This window comes from Scylla paramamosain, chromosome 24, assembly GCF_035594125.1.
Source record: "Scylla paramamosain isolate STU-SP2022 chromosome 24, ASM3559412v1, whole genome shotgun sequence".
Taxonomy (NCBI): Eukaryota; Metazoa; Arthropoda; class Malacostraca; order Decapoda; family Portunidae; genus Scylla; species Scylla paramamosain.
The window spans coordinates 6,746,503-6,757,500 of NC_087174.1; the positions used below are offsets into that span (position 1 = coordinate 6,746,503).

The 10,998-nt window shown below is 45.7% G+C and overlaps 1 protein-coding gene across 2 annotated transcripts in view; it reads left to right on the forward strand.

The window, feature by feature from the left end:
* Positions 1-2,277: 2,277 nt before the first annotated feature.
* The window catches only part of LOC135112662 (leucine-rich repeat neuronal protein 3-like), a 125,655-nt gene continuing 116,934 nt past the window's right edge, over positions 2,278-10,998 (forward strand). For both annotated transcript variants that reach the window (XM_064027290.1, XM_064027291.1), the window contains exon 1: positions 2,278-3,128. The gene's annotated coding sequence lies outside the window, so the exon portion shown is untranslated. The remainder of the gene's footprint in view (positions 3,129-10,998) is intronic.

Genomic DNA, 10,998 nt, shown 5'->3' on the forward strand with positions numbered 1-10,998 from the left:
ATGGAGATGGAACCTGAGAGAGAGAGAGAGAGAGAGAGAGAGAGAGAGAGAGAGAGAGAGAGAGAGAGAGAGAGAGAGAGAGAGAGAGAGAGAGAGAGAATTATACAACTAATTTAACTTTTTTATTATTTATTTGTTATTTTTTTCTGTTGTTGGTATTTATCTTTTCTTAACATTCAGAGCGCTGCGAAAAATAGATAAATAAAAAAATGCATGAACACACGAAAGAAAAGAGAGAGAATAGGAGGTTTATTTTTTGTCTCTTCTACACTACAGAGCTTTTGTACCATTATGTATTCCGTTATGTATCACTTGTGAGTTACCATGTATTAGCTGAAGTCGTTATTGTTCTAATACACAATAGAATACATGTGCCGCGCTGTTTAAGACACTGCAGTACGAAACTAAGCATACAAAAACTCAAAATTATCTAGCAGTGAAAGATACAAAAAAAAAAATTAATAAATAAACAAAAATAAATAAATAAATAAACAGTGATAAAAAGAGAGCGAAAAAGAAAGAAAGAAGAATTATACATCACAATTCACTCGCCTTAAAAACTAAAACAGGGAAGAATGAGAGAAAAAAAAGAAACACAATGCATTACAACATAAATTCCTCAGCAGTAATACGATCTAACACCTGAAATTGAGCACAGGAGAAAAGACCTTGACGGGAAGAAAGAAGGGAGGAGGGGAAGAGAAGAACAAACTGAGGGAAGAAAGAGAAGGAGGGAGAGAGAGAGAGAGAGAGAGAGAGAGAGAGAGAGAGAGAGAGAGAGAGAGAGAGAGAGAGAGGGGGGTGGGTTTAAAGGGAAGATGAGACAGCGCTATCTGTTGTCCTTTAGAAATAATGGGCTGAGGTGATACGTCTGTGGCTAGGAATGGTTACGAGGTAGCCGCTGAGACAGGCCTGAGACACTCTACCGTTTAGACAGGACTGAGGGGAAGGATGGACGAAACGGCAGACGGATAAACTGATAAACAGACTGACAGATAGATGGGTAGATGGATAAGACGATTATAATATAGAGGTGGATAGAAGGAGAGACACCGACAGACAGAGATATAAGGAAAGATGGATAGAATAACCAGCAGAAGGGTGGATGAATGAACAGACAGGGACAGTCAAGCGGAAAGACGAACTGACAGGTACATGTTCAGAAGAATAATAAGAAAGACGGCTAGATGGGTAGGTTGACAGTATATATAGGTGGATGAACCAACGGACACAAGAAATGACGGGAAGATGAACAAAGCGATAGACAGAAGGACCGGCAGAATACATTGATGGACAGATAGATAGACAAATTGACAGAAAGACTAGACGGAAGATTGAACAGAGACTACGGTTATATAGATTGAGTTCCATATTGTACTAGGTAAACAGACACATAGACAGACAGACAGACAGACATGTGGGTGTACGAGTGGAAGAAAAGACAGGCATGCACGAATGAGTGGACGTACAAACAGACAGACGCAGAGACATGACAGACGGGCAGTTGTTTGATGAGCAGACAAGCAAGACAGAGACACGTGAGCAAACAAGCCAATTAAACTATTCTCGTCTGTTCTTTAATGTTCAAAAGCTTTAAATTCCTTCAAGACGAGGATTATGAAACCACTCTATGACCTTGGTTGATATTTAACAACGTTTTTTTCTTTTCTTTTTTTTTCAAGTGTAGTTTAACAGCCTTTTTTTTTTATCTTTTTTTTTATTTATTTTTTTATGACTTGTGGCTTTCATTTTCACTTTATTTGTGCGCATAAAAAAAAGAGGCTAAACAGACGGACAGGCGGAGAGACAGACACGTCGGTCGGATGGGGCGAAGATAAACTGACAGACGGACAGGTGGACGGACAGGCATTAAGGTGTTTTAAAAAGCCGCTGTAATTATCTGTTAAATTAAGCTTGAGTGGTGAGCGTCAGCGGCGGTGGTGGTGATGGTGATGGATGTGGGAGATGGTGGTGATAATGATGGCAGTGGATGAAAATTGTGTTAATGGTCGTGATAGTGGTAGTTGTGGTGGTGGTGGTGGTGGTGGTGAAGCGCGCCTGCCAGCCTTGCGCAAGTCCGACACGCAGGCCACGGAAAAATGATAATAGTAAAAAAAAATCTGAATACTGGTGTAGGATTTCAGGCGCCTTAAGGAACCCGATGAGTGTCATAAGGTAATCCTTGTGCCCTGTTACTCCTACAGGTGAGGTGGACGTGTAGGGCGCCAGCAATGTCTCCTCTCCTGGTTTATATAAGGCGGCGGGGTGGCGGTGCCTGTGGGTGGGCGGCGAGGCAGGTACAGAGGCGCCGTGTGTGTTGCGGCGTCCCCCAGGCCGCAGTGAGGGGCCGCGAGGGAGTGTCAGTCTCGTGGCACATCAACTATTCCCTGCCGTCGGTACAATACATTCTGCAGTATCTTTTTTCTTTTCTTTTTTTTTTTTTTTTTCCAGCCCACGAGGAAGTAGTAGCAGGCGCGGGTAAGTCTGAGCGAAGCAATGCCCGCGCCAAGGTTAGTGCGGCGGGGTGTTTACAGTGTGCCTGCAGCCGCCAGGCCCCGGCAAGGCCACGCGTTGTGTTCAGCATGCGATCACGCGGCCAGCTAACTTAATGTTTTGATAGCCAGGCGCGGGAGGCCGAGAGGCAAACAGACAGTGATCATGAAAACCCACGGACGAAGCGTTCTGGAAAGCGTCGATGCGCTGCGAAGGTTTCCCGCGCTGGCTGGCACCAGGGCGGCTCGCTAGGTCCAGTGTAGCTCCAGCCTTGGCCGAGCTCAGGACGAAGCGTTAGTGTTGCTCGCCGCCCGCCGCCCTTGCTCTAGTGACGCAGGACTCCCCGAGACGCCCTAGCACACCTGAAGGAGCAGCGACCAGCCTCCTCGTGGTGATGGAGTAGCGGGGCATGGGAGGCGGCTGAACATTTCGTCACTTTAGAGTTAACAAGCGTCGTTTGATGACTAATTGAATTGATAGTTAAGACTCAGTACTGGTCAGTGCCGCGGTGTTGCCCAGGCAGACGCGGGAGTGTTGTACGAGTGAGTGAAGTGTTACGTTGTGGAGAATGTCACTGTCTTGAATCCAGGCTTCTCTTCTTCCCTGCCCTGCCCAGCCCTGCCCGCCCGCCCAAGGTAAGCATGTGATTGTGTGTGTGTGTGTGTGTGTGTGTGTGTGTGTACCCATGGTGACGCCCCTCGTAGAGCCAAATCGTGCCCGGATCGTGACCGTGTCTGTGGGTCCTGTTTAGGATCGCAGGGCACGAGGGATCACCGCGTATCTGAGACTAAATTCGGCATGGATTGTTGTAAGAGTTCCGAGGTGCCAGGTTTTATTAGGACAGCGAGTGGTGTTAAGGCGGACCTGGCGCGGCGGGTGCTAAGTGCTGTGTCGCCGTGTCAAAGCAAGAGGAGAAAGAAGAGAACACAGAGGAGAAGGCAAAAGGAGGAGGAAATGAAGGAGGAGGAGGGGGTCCAATGTTGCTTGCGTTTGCACCGTTTTTTGCGCAAAGTCGTGTTGTGTGAAGGTCTTAACGCGTCCGGCCGTAGTACCTGCGTTGCATTTTCGGGGCGTTGGGCCAAGACGCAGAGGATGAGTGTTCTGGGGGTACATGTGGAGATGGAGGAGCGAGATAAGGGCAAGTAACAGGCTGGAGATGGAAGAGAAGGAAGAGGAGGACAAAATACCGGAGGAAGTGCACAGGATTAGGATGTAAAAAAGAAATAGCCTTGAGGAGGAGGAGGATAAGTGAAAGGGTGGAGAGGAAAAACAGGTGAATGAAGAAAAGTGGAATCTGAAGGGAAAAATAACAACCTGCTGATGGAAAAATGTGAGGGATGACTTAAGGATTTTCAGCACCTGCAGGAGGAGGAGAAATACACATGGTTAAACAGCAATAGACACTTATTACTGCATGATCGTTTTAGAATACCTCTGACTTCTGGTTAAAGAGATGGAGACTAAGAAAGAGGAGGAGGAGCAGAATTACATAGGATAATTAAACAGCAACAGACACTTAGATCCTTGCATGTGTGTTTGGGAATCACCTTTGACTACTGGTTAAAGAGGTGGAGGCTAAGGAGGAGGAGAAGGAGGAGGAGGAGAAGGAGAAGGAAGAGGAGAAGGTGGAGGAGGAGGAGGAGGAGGGGGAGGGGCAGTATGATACACTACCCTGCGGCGCCGACGAGGCAGAGACATGACACCTTTGAACCAAAATTGGGAATGAAGTAATTGAACCACAAGACTTTGATTCCTTGAGGCGAGCAGACGAGGACAGGTGGACGAGAGAGAGAGAGAGAGAGAGAGAGAGCGTGTAAGGACAGGATAAGGATCATAAACGACACGGCTTGGTTGTTAATTACAGGTGTTGTGCGCACAGGTAATTGCGTCACAGGTGCGTGATTGTGTGTATGTGTGCGTGTGTAGGGCGTGGCTCGCTTGTACGTAAAGGGAGGAAGACGAAGCCTGGGGCGGGAGCATTACTGGCCCACTCCCTCCGGCGCTTCCCTCCCACTCTTCTCCTCTTCCTCCCTCTCTTCCCCTCCTATTTCTTCCTCACTTCCTCCTCTTCCTCCCGCCTGTCACTTACTCTTCTCTTTTTGCCTCGTTTAGTCCTCGTCTTTCAATCTCCGCCTTCCTCTCTTTTTTCTTCGTCTACTTCTCTTCCCTTCCTCTTCCTCCCTATCTTGCCGTTTTCTCCTCCCTTTCTTCTTTCTCCATCCCGTGTCACCCTTTCTTTCTCAGTCTCTTCCACTTCTTTCCCTTATCTTTGTTCCTTCTCTTCTTTTGCTCCTCTTCCTCCCCTTTTTCCTCTATGTCCTCCCCTCCTCTCTATTCCTATTACCCTCCTCTTCCACTTCTTTTCTTCCTTCTATACCTCCCATACTTTCCTTCCTCAGATTTCTTCCTCCCTTTGTTTCCCTGTCACCCTCCTCCTCATCCTCCCTTCCTCCTCACTTTTTGTTTTTTCCCTCCCTCCTACCTCAATTTTCTCCCTTCCGTTCCCTCACACTTAAACGTGCCCTGAGAGGAAAGCTGAGATTTGATGCACCTGGAGGAGGAAAGTGAGAGAGTGAGAGAGTGAGAGAGTAAGGGGGTGGGTGATTGGTGAGTGAGTGAAAGTGAGAAAAAGGTATGAAAAGAAGGAAAAAGAAGGATAAGGAATGAAGGTATACGGGAAAAACAAATGTGGAATGAGGAGAGAATGAGGGAAAAAGGAAAGGAAAAGAGAAAAAGATCAGGAAAAGAAAAAAATGAAGAGGTAGGCATTCTAGTAATGGAAGAAAGGAGGAAGAGAAGTTAAGGGAGAATAAAGACAGCGAGTGAGTGGATGAGTGAGTGGAGGTGTGGGTGTTAGTCAGGTGGGGGTGTTGGGACGAGTGGGTGGGAGTAGATGCAAGATATGGGGAGGTAAATGAGGGTGAGGTGCTGGTGGTCGTGGTGGTGGTAGTGGTGGTACTGGTGGCGGAGGTGGAATGAAGGATGGGTGGGTGGAGGTCCAGCGGCGGATGAGTGACACAGTGGGTGGTGGCTGAGAGAGAGAGAGAGAGAGAGAGAGAGAGAGAGAGAGAGAGAGAGAGAGAGAGAGAGAGAGAGAGAGAGAGAGAGAGAGTTAACCCTTGTTATTATTATATTACACTCCACCCATTTTTTTCTCCACTCCGCCTTCCATCTCCCTCGAAGCGATCACTGGCTGAACGTAAACTCACTGAACGTAAACTCAAGAAACATAAGCTGAACGTAAAGTTAAGCAAAATAAACCGAACGTCGACTTCTTGAACTTAAACTAAAGATAAACTCAGGAACTTACACTGAACGTAAACTCTTGAAATATACGAGTAAACCTGTGAGAATATAAACGTAAACTCCACTAAACTGAACGTAAACTTTAAGAGCCTAATAACCCGTAACGTAAACTCCCAAACTTAAATATCGGAAACGTAAAATGGACGTAAACTCTTTAAACGTCAGTCTTCGGGAGCGTAATATGAACGTAAACTCGTAGAACGTCAACTCCTACAACGCCAACTAAACTTACATTGAACGTGACCTCCTGCAGCGTAAACTGAACGTAAAATCGGAACGTAGACTCCCTGAACTTAAATCCTTGGAACATAAACTCGTAACAAACTCAAGAAAGGTAAATTACTCGTAAACTCCTACAAGATGAACCAAAGGCAATCCAGTAGAAGGAAAATTAATATAAACCTTAGAAGATAAACTAAACATAACGCTCTAGAACATAAACTAAACTAAGAAAACAAAAACAAACAATCTCTTTCAACATAAACTGAAGGTAAACTGGAAACATAAACTGGAAACACAAACCCTACATTCCTTGACCTTCCAGCTCGCCAAATGGTCCCCTGCGTGATTCCCTTGACTCGCTAGGTGGCCAGTTTCTTGACCTGTGCCCTCCTGACCTTCCCTGACCTGCCCCGACGTAGCTGACCCTCAGGACCTTTACCTGGAACAAGGGTCGAGCGCCTTGTCTTCCCTCATGCCAAGTTGCTTCATGGGAACTTAAGGGCGTGAGTGCCTTCCAAAATTAGAGAGATGGAGAAAGAGAGGGAAAAAAAGTGCTTTGTTCGGAGAGAGAGAGAGAGAGAGAGAGAGAGAGAGAGAGAGAGAGAGAGAGAGAGAGAGAGAGAGAGAGAGAGAGAGAGAGAGAGTTTATTAGACAGGAACTCAACAGAATCACGTCTTAACACCCTCATAAATTTTACCTTCTGGACAGGAAATCAACTTTTGTCCTTGTGAGGCTTTTGAGGGGAACCTGGCTTCTCCTCCTCCTCCTCCTCCTCCTCCTCCTCCTCCTCCTCCTCTCTAGTCGTTCTCATCCTCCTTCCTCACACTTGTCCTCGTCCACTTCCTCCTCCTCTTCCTCGTCCTTCTTTTCTTTTGGTAGTTATTATCCTCCTCCTCCTCCTCCTCCTCCTCCTCCTCCTCCTCCTCTCCCTTCGTATTTGTCCTCGGTCTCTTCCTCTTTTCCACCTTGCTTTTCCTGTTAGTTTTGGTGGAGGAGGAAAGAGGGTGGAAATGACGAGGGAGTGTTTTTCATGGTGATTTTAACGAGGTGTAGATAGGATTCTTTAGTGGTGGTGGTGGTGGTAGTGGTGGTGAGATGAAAAGGAAGAAAAGAGGAAAGAGAACGAGAGGGAAAGAAAAAAATGTAAAAAGGTGTAGAGTAAATATGAAGAAGCAGAAGTTGAAAGAAGAGGAGGAGAAGGACAAAAGAAAAGCAGAAAAGAAAATGGAAAACAGGAAGGAGTGTAAAAGAAGAGGAGGAGGAGGAGGAGGATGACAGCGAATGTTAAAATCTATCAAATGTAAATGAAAAGGAGGGAAAAAATAGAAGAATAATGAAGGAGAGAGTTAAAGAAGTAGGAATTGAAAGAGGGAGATTGCAAAAAAATAGAGAGTAAAGGAAGAAGAGGAGGAGAAGGAGGCGGTGGAGGAAGAAGAGTAGTATTGAAATCTCTCCCATCTATTGTCACGCTTGAGGGTGATGATAGAGGTGTGGGCGTGATGATGACACATAATGAAGCAAGAACTCCAACATCATTTTCTTTCATCACCACCACCACCATCAACATCACTACACTCCTCACCACTCGGACGTTTGCCTCTCTACCACCACCACCACCACCACCATCATCATCATCATCATCATCACCTCCACTGTGCTTCTCTTTCATCACCACCACCACCACCATCTTTCATTATCACTACCACCACCACCACCATCACCACCATTACCTCAGCAGGTGTAAAGCCACAACAACCAGACCCAAGAGGACTTTTCCGAAAATCTCCTGAAAAAAAAAAAAATATTCAAGGACTTTAAACTTTTTGGGAAACTTTGTGTAACAGTAGCTTTGAGTTTAGTGACTCGAGAGACAGTCCAGAAAACTACTGAAAGGAGGAGGAGGAGGAGGGGAAAGAGGAGGAGGAGGAGGAGGAGGAGGAGGAGAAAGAAAACGAACGAGAAGACGAAGGCGAAGAAGAGGAAGGAACAGAAGAGGAAGAAAAAGAAGAGGGAGAAGGTGGAGGAAAGCTACCCATTAAAAGGCAGAGGAGGAAGAGGAGGACAGGAAGAAGACAAAGGCGAAGAAGAAGAAGGAACAAAAGAGGAGGAAGAAGTGGGAGAATATGGAGGAGTAGAAGAGGGAGAAGAAACAGAAGAAGAAAAACCATAATCGAATTTTCTTACAACTAACCATTACCAAAGCAGAGAGAGAGAGAGAGAGAGAGAGCATGAAAAGAAAGTGACCAGAGGGCGTCCTTCTCCCAGCGTTTGCATCATAATGGCGGACACAGGGTAGCGGGGCAGAGAATACTCGTTGTTATGAAGGCGGTGTTACTCATGAATATAATTAATGCTTTCTCTCTCATGCATAAGAAGATAAGAACTAGTAGACTAACAAGTGTTGCTGACCCGTCCCATCTATTCACTCTTTCCTTCCCTCTTTCTCTATCCCCCTGTCTTCCTTTCCCAGACCTCCCTCTCTCTCTCTCTCTCTCTCTCTCTCTCTCTCTCTCTCTCTCTCTCTCTCTCTCTCTCTCTCTCTCTTATTCTAATTCTTTCTACCTATTCTTTGTCCTTCCTATTTCTTCCTTCTTATCCTGTTTCCTCCTTTGTTTCTTATTCCTGCAATCCATTCTTCTTATTCCTATCTTCTCTTCTTTGACCTTTATTCCAATTTTCTTTCCTTCTTTCCATCTACTTTTCTTCTTTCTTTCTCCATTTCTAACCATTTTCCATTTCTCTTTTCCTTTTCCTTCCATCATTTGGGTCTCCCTGTCCTTTCCTCTTTTCCCCCCTCCACCATTCCCTTGTAAACCATTCCTTCCTCCCACCCCAATTCTCTCCTCTTTCTATTCCCCTTCCTCACTCCCATCCCTCCCCCATTCCTTGCCTCGTACTCCCGTACAATCATACTTACCTTCCCTTCCCCACACTGTGATTTACCCACGTTGGTTTAATAAAAGGCAAAAGGTTCCTGCCTCATCCACACGGGCAGGCATTAGGATAAAATGTAGCTGACAGCTTTAGGGTGTTAGTTGTGGATGATAAGTGGAGGGAAGGAGGAAGGGAAGGAAGGGAGGTAAGGGAGAGGTGAAGTAAATTGGGTGGGAGGTAGGCTAGAGAGGAGTAAAGGAAGGGTATAGGAGGAAAGGTGAGATATTAGAAAGGTATGTATGGAGAAGGAAGAAAGATGAGATTGAAATGGAGAAGTGAGAGAGGGTGGGAAGAAAAGGTAAAAGAGAAAAGAGAGGAATGAAGGAGATTATGTAATAGGAAAGAGAGAGAGAGAGAGAGAGAGAGAGAGAGGGAGGAGGATAAAAGTGACGTACGGGAAAGAAAAAAGTAAGGAAAGTAAAGGAGGAAAATAAATAAATAAATGAGAAATCAGGAGAAAATGCGAGAGGAAAGGAAAGAAAGGTAAGAAAAAATAAGCGAATGAAAAGCAAGGGATAATTGGTGTTAGGAGGGAAAGGCGATAGTAAACAAAGGAATTACGAAAAAAAGCGATTGAAACATGTAGTGAAGGAGGAAGAAGACTAAAAAATGAAAAAAAAGCAGACGCAGAGGGAGAAAAAGAAAAAAAGAATACTGAAGAACGGGGAGAGAATGCAAAAAGAAAGAAACGAAGGAAGAAGAGAATTAAGGATGAGGAGATAAGAAGGAAGGTAAAAGGGAAACACAAACAGGTTGAAGAATGACGGGAGTAGAGGAAAAAAGAAGGGAAGAGGAAGAACGGAAAATAAAAAAAAAGAACGGGTGGTCAGTGATGGTCTGTGTTTGTGTGTGTGTTTGTGTGTGTGAGAATAAGGTTAGCAGTGTGTGTGTGTGTGTGTGTGTGTGTGTGTGTGTGTTACAAAAGCTGAGTCATGTGTTTTGTGGAAGAGATTCGCTCACTTGTGATGTGGATGTGGTTAACTGAGAGAGAGAGAGAGAGAGAGAGAGAGAGAGAGAGAGAGAGAGAGAGAGAGAGAGAGAGAGAGAGAGAGAGATGATATTACGATAATCCTTGGTCAATATGAAACCTATTTTGTTCGGGTGATGAAAGAGAGAGAGAGAGAGAGAGAGAGAGAGAGAGAGAGAGAGAGAGAGAGAGAGAGAGAGACCGGTGAACGTATATACACACAATTCATCGAAGCGAAGTTCCTCACGTTAGTCGTTTTGAAAATTTACTGCCACCACCACCACCACCACTACTACTACTACTACCACCACTACTACTACTACTACTACTACTGGCAACCAAACTATTACATTCAGTTAACTACCACTTCCGCTGTTGAAACTATCTACCTTTACCTACTTTCCCACCAATACCGCCTCCTCCTCCTCCTCCTCCTCCTCCTCCTCCTCCTCCTCTTACGGACAGGAAATAACTTCAGAATAAACCTCAGCATACATCCGGGCATTTCCTTATTTCGCAGGAGAAGAGAAGCACGTTTAGTGATAACCCTCCTCCTCCTCCTCCTCCTCCTCCTCCTCCTCCTCCTCCTCCATCGTTGGCCATACGCATGATGGTTTTCTTTTGTCTCTACGTCCGTTCATCACTTCCTCCCTCTCATTTCCTCCCTTCCTCTCTCTCTCCCTCTCTCTCTCCCTCTCCCTCCGTCCCTCCCTCCCTCATCTAATGGTCATAGGCGGTCTCTTCCTCTCATTTCCTCCTATGATATAATCTGTGCTGAGAGAGAGAGAGAGAGAGAGAGAGAGAGAGAGAGAGAGAGAGAGAGAGAGAGAGAGAGAGAGAGAGAGAGAGAGAGAGAGTGGATGATTACAAGGTGGAGCTACTATGATTAAAGTGCCAATTTCTGGGTGAGTGAGTGGATGAATCGATGAATATAATGGATGAATGAAGGATGTGAGTGAGTGAGTGAGTGAGTGAGTGAGTCAGCGTTCGAAGCATGTTCCGGTGGGAGAGGGGAAGGGATTTGTTGTGGGGGAGGGGGGACTTGTGAACCACCTCAAGGCTGCCTCCCTTCCGC